Raw genomic sequence first — 6,000 nt, forward strand, 5'->3', positions numbered from 1 at the left:
CTTGGGTATCTCTAGTGTAGCCCCCGAGCCTCTTGCTATTTGTTGCAAGTAGCTGGAGGGTCTTGCTTTTGATATTGCTCTAGTCTATGCCCAGGCTTAGTTTCAGTCATTTTGATTTTATTTCGGGTTCTAGCTTGTTAGCTACCCTCATCAGCGGGCTCAAGCGTCTTTTTAGCTATTTTGCTCTCGGTCGGGATGCTCAGGCGTATTTTTAGCTATTTTGCAATTTATTTCGGGTGTTAGCTTGTTAACTACCCTCATCGGCGGGCTCAAGTGTCTTTTCAACTATTTTGCTCTCGGCCGGGATGCTCAGGCGTCTTTTCAGCCATTTTGCATTTTATTTCGGGTGTTAGCTTGTTAGCTACCCTCATCGGCGGGCTCAAGTGTCTTTTCAACTATTTTGCTCTTGGCCGGGATGCTCAGGCATCTTTTCAGCCATTTTGCATTTTATTTTAGGTGTTAGGTTGTTAGCTACCCTCATTGGCAGGCTCAAGTGTCTTTTCAACTATTTTGCTCTCGCCCGGGATGCTCAGGCGTCTTTTCAGCTATTTTGCATTTTATTTCGGGTGTTAGCTTGTTAGCTACCCTCATCGACGGGCTCAAGTGTCTTTTCAACTATTTTGCTCTCGGTCGGGATGCTCAGGCGTCTTTTTAGCCATTTTGCATTTTATTTCGGGTGTTAGCTTGTTAGCTACCCTCATCGGCGGGCTCAAGTGTCTTTTCAACTATTTTGCTCTCGGCCGGGATGCTCAGGCGTATTTTTAGCCATTTTGCATTTAAGAAACAACTCGCATAGAGCCATGAGACATATGTTTGTCGAGAGATAATCATCTTTATTGATCATGAATATTGATGTGTTACAATGATATTGCGGTATCTTGTTGATCATGAACGTTGACCTCTTGTGTCTTGTATACATATTCTCCCTTGAGTTGTTTTTATGCGTAGAATCTTCATAGCTGACTGATGTCCCATGTATTGTTGACTTCTTTTCCATCTTCAGTTATGAGCTTGTATGTGCCTGGTCCGATGACTTTTGCGATGATAAAAGGACCTTCCCATGGACTGAGTAGTTTGTGTCGTCCGTTGGTTTTTTGTATTCTTCTTAGTGCTAGGTCTCCGACTTGTAATGATCGAGACTGTGTATTCTTGTTGTAGTGGCGCCTTAGTCCTTGTAGGTATTTTGCTGATTGCAGGGTAGCGTTTACTCTGACTTCTTCTGTGCTATCGAGTTCTAATCTTTGGGTGTGTTCTGCTTCTCCTTTGTCGTATTGTTCTATCCTTGGTGACGTCCAGATCAGGTCTGCGGGTAGTACGGCTTCTGATCCGTATACCAGAAAGAAAGGTGAGTATCCAGTGGCTCTGCTTATTTGAGTCCATAGCCCCCATACAACTTTGGGTAATTCTTCGATCCATTTTGACCCATAGTCTACTAGTTCTTCATACAATCTTGGTTTTAATCCGGCTAGTATGAATCCATTAGCCCATTCTACCTGTTCGTTGGCTTCTGGATGTGTGATTGATGCGTAATCTATACTGAAGCCACAATCCTGTGCCCAACTTTTGAATTCTATAGCTGTGAAGGGAGAACCCAAATCTATGATGATTTGATTGGGCATGCCGAAGCGGTGCATAATATCTTGGATGAACTCGACCGCTTTGGCTGCGCTGTATTTTGCGAGTGGTTTGTATTCGATCCACTTGGTGAACTTGTCGATTGCTACAAAGATGTACTCGAAACCGCCCTTTGCTTTCTTGAGAGGTCCCACTTGATCCAACCCCCAGCAGGAGAAAGGCCAAGCGTGTGGAATGCAGATGAGGTTGTGGGCTGGCACATGAGCTTGTCTTGCGAACATCTGACAACTTTTGCATCTTCTGATGAGCTCTTCTGTGTCTTTCAAAGCAGTTGGCCAGTAGAAAACAGTGCGGAATGCTTTGCCGACTAGTGTTCTTGAAGCGGCATGATTTCCACAGCAGCCTGAGTGTATTTCATCTAGGATTTGTTTCCTTCTTCAAATGAGACGCATTTTAGGAGTACTCCTGATGATGCGGCTCTTCTGTATAGCTTGTCTCCTACTAGGACGTAATTCTTGCTTCTGTGGACGACTTGTGTGGCTTGCTGTTTTTCCGTCGGCAACTTATTCTCTTTGATGTAATCAATAAAAACCTGTGTCCATGAAGTGTTGATCACCAGAATCTGGTTGCCTTTGGCTGTGAGTTCTATGGTTGTCTCACCAGGTTGTTTGATAGAAGGAGCTGATAACTCCTCTATGAATACGCCGGGTGGTACCTTTGCCCTGTCGGATCCAAGCTTGGCAAGAACATCTGCTGTAATGTTGGAATCCCGCAGGACATGTAGAATTTCTAGTCCTTGGAAGTGTTTTCGAGTTTTCAGATTTTAGCACAGTAAGCACCCATGTTTTCTTTGGTGCAATCCCAATCTTTGTTGACTTGGTTGATGACTACTGCTGAATCGCCGTATATGAGTAGTCACTTGATTCCGAGGGTAATAGCCACTCTTAGCCCGTGTATGAGAGCTTCATATTCTGCTTCATTGTATGTGGCTTGCCATAATATCTGGAGGACATACTTTAGTTGTCTTCTGTCTAGAGAATTTAGGAGGACGCCTGCCCTAGCTCCGCCTAGCTTAAGTGATCCATCAAAGTACATCTTCCAATGATCAAGGATGGCGCTTGATACGGGTTGTTGAATTTCTGTCCATTCGGCAACAAAATCAGCAAGGGCTTGAGATTTAATTGCTTTCAACGGGGTGAAATCGATGTTGACAGCGCCGAGTTCAACCGCCCACTTGGATATGCGTCCCGTTGCGTCTTTGTTGTGTAAGATGTCTCCTAGTGGGAAATCTGTTACCACGGTAATCTTGTGGCCTTCAAAATAGTGACGAAGCTTGCGTGAAGTGATCAGTAGGGTGTAGAGTAGTTTTTGCACATGCGGATACTAGATTTTTGATTCTGATAGAACTTCGCTGATGTAGTATACTAGGTATTGTACTTTATACACGCGCCCTTCTTCTTCTCTTTCCACTACTACTATCGTGCTGATTACAGTAGTAATTGCTGCAATGTATAGCATCATGTCTTCGTCTTTCTTTGGAGGTGTTAGGACTAGTGAGGAGGTGAGGTATGCCTTAAGTTTCTTGAAAGCTTCATTGGTTTGTTCCGTCCACTCGAACTTGTCTATCTTCTTTAGTAGTTTAAAGAAAGGCAACCCTTTTTCGCCGAGTCTTGATATGAAACGGTTGAGTGCCGCCATGCAGCCTGTTAGTTTTTGTACTTCTTTGATGTTTTGAGGAGGGCCCATCTCTGTTATTGCTCGAATTTGCTTGGTGCTTGCTTTGATTCCGCGATGACTAACCAAGAATCCGAGTAGTTGTCCTGAGGGAACTTTGAATACGCACTTGTTTGGGTTCAATTTCCACCTCCACCTCTTCAGGTTCTTGAAGGTTTGTTTTAAGTCTTCAATCAGTGTATCCAGGTTCTTTATTTTTACAACCACGTCATCCACCTATGCTTCTATGTTTTCGCTGATCTGATCACCGAGGCATGTTTGGATGGCTCTTTAGTAAGTGGCTCCAGCATTCTTAAGTCCAAACGACATGGTCCTATAGCAGTAGGCACTGAACGGATCGTGATGAAAGATGTCTTGCTTTGGACCTATTCTTTTAATGTGATCTGGTGATACCCGGAATAGCAATCAAGAAAAGATAATAGGACAGATCATGTTGTTGAATCAACTATTTGATCAATGCGTGGTAGCCCGAACAGATCTTTTGGGCAGTGTTTGTTAAGATCTGTGTAGTCAACACACATATGCCACTCGTCTGTGTTCTTTTTCTGTACTAGAACTGGATTTGCTAGCCAATCTAGATGTAGAATTTCCCTGATGAATCCAGCTGCCATTAGTTTTGTAATTTCCTTTTTAATCGCTGCCTTCTTGTCGGGAGAGAATCGTCGTAGTCGTTGCTTCACAGGCTTGGAGCCTTTATTGATATCAATTCCGTGCTCAGCCAACTCTCTTGGGACCCCTGGCATGTCAGCCGGCTTCCAAGCAAAGATATCCTTGTTGTCCCGAAGAAAGTTGGTGAGCGCAAGTTCCTATTTTGCCAATAGGTGGGCACTAATGGTTGCTGTTTTTGTGGGAGCACCGGTGCCTAGGTCGATTTGCTTCACATTGACTTCTTTTGGTGGTGCTAGGATGCTTGGTCTCTTAGCCGGTATCTCTAGTTCTTCTTGGCTTGTTTCTGCGGCGCTAGTGGCTATTTCTTTTCTTCCATCGTTTGCCTGTGCCTTTGCTACAATTTGGATCGCATGTACGTCGCAGTCAAATGCGCGCTTTAAATCACTCCGAAGAGAAAGAACTCCGTTAGGCCCTGGCATCTTAGGCAACAGGTATGGATAATGCGGTATTGCCATAAATTTTGCTAGTGCTGGGCGCCCAAGACTTGCATGATATGAGGAATTAAAATCTGCGACTTCAAATTTGATGAACTCTATGCGGTAGTTCAAGGGAGTCCCAAAGGTAACCGGTAGAGTGATTTGTCCAAGTGGCATTGCTGCCTTGCCGGGTACTATGCCATAAAAAGGTGTGCTTGTTGGTGTGATCATCCCGGCGAGTTGTAGTCCCATCTTCCTTAGAGTTTCTGAAAAGATGATGTTGAGTCCTGCTCCTCCGTCAATAGTACTTTCATGACAGTCATGCCAGCAATGGTTGGATCTAGAACCAATGGGTAATGGCCTACGTTTCCTACGCTGGTCCACTGGTCTTCTCTTGAGAATTAGATTGGATACTCTGATCAGTTGAGATATCTTGGTGTAGCGGGTTCTGCGGCCATAATTGTTCGTAGCGCTAGCTTTTCTTGATGTTTGCTTCTGGGGTCTAGGATCCCGACAAAGATTACTGCTACTGTCCCTCTGGATTTTTGGAATCCCTTGTCATCATGGTTGTCTCCTTCTTTTTTCTGATTGTCTTCTTTATTGTTTCCCTTGCTATCTTTTCTAGTGTACCTTTCATTGAAGGTGTAGCAATTTCCGATGGTGTGCCTCCCATTGGGGTGCAAAGGGCAACGCATGTTCTCAATGTTGTCATATCTTCTAGGCTTGGTAAATTTCTTTGATTTGTTAGCCATTGCTACCGTGTTGTCTGGACCTCGTTTTCTCTCCTGATGTCTGTTGTTTCGAGGATTTTGCCTATCCGGGTTGTCTCTGTTGTTCCTTTCTGGGAATCTTTCTTTCGTTTTTTCTTCTGCAGTAATCATCTTTTCTACTGTTCTTCTGAATTCTTTGTTATTTCTTGGGTTTTCTTTGCAGAAGTCTTGGAATTGCCACCCAGCCATGATTCCATGAGAGAAAGCTTCGATTACTTCTCGTTGTGTGATGTCATGTACTTGAGCTCGTAGTTCGCCAAATCGTCGATAGTAATTTCTGAGACTTTCACCTCCTTTCTGCTTGAGTCCTTTTAATTCTACGTGGGTGATTGGATGTGTAATAATTCCCACAAAATTTTTATAGAAAGCTCTTTGTAAGTCTTCCCAATTTCTGATTGATTCGGGATTTAATTTGTCAAACCATTGAAGCGGCATGGTTTCTAGGGCCATTGGGAAGAACAAGGTTTTGATGTCATCGTCTCCTCCGGCTAATTCAATCGATTGTGAGTAAATCCTGAGCCATTGCTTCGGTTCGGTCTTGCCGTCGCATTTGGAGTGGTTGGATGGTTTGAACTTATGAGGTAGTCGAATCGAAGCGAGTCTGTTTGCAAAACAGGGAAATCTATCGTGTGTTTTGGCTTCTGTATATTCTAATTCTGTGCCCCCTTCTTGCCAACTGTCGTCTTGGTAAGAGTAGTTTTGTGTGGCTGTCCAAGTAGGTGCTCTGCTTTTGTCCTTTCTTGGTTGCTCGACTCGGTTATTTTGACTGTGATTTCTTCGGCTTCCTCCGTTGTGACTTCCACTTGGTCCTAGTCTTTCAAAAGCAGACTTCCTTT

Source organism: Miscanthus floridulus, chromosome 17 (assembly GCF_019320115.1).
Source record: "Miscanthus floridulus cultivar M001 chromosome 17, ASM1932011v1, whole genome shotgun sequence".
Taxonomy (NCBI): Eukaryota; Viridiplantae; Streptophyta; class Magnoliopsida; order Poales; family Poaceae; genus Miscanthus; species Miscanthus floridulus.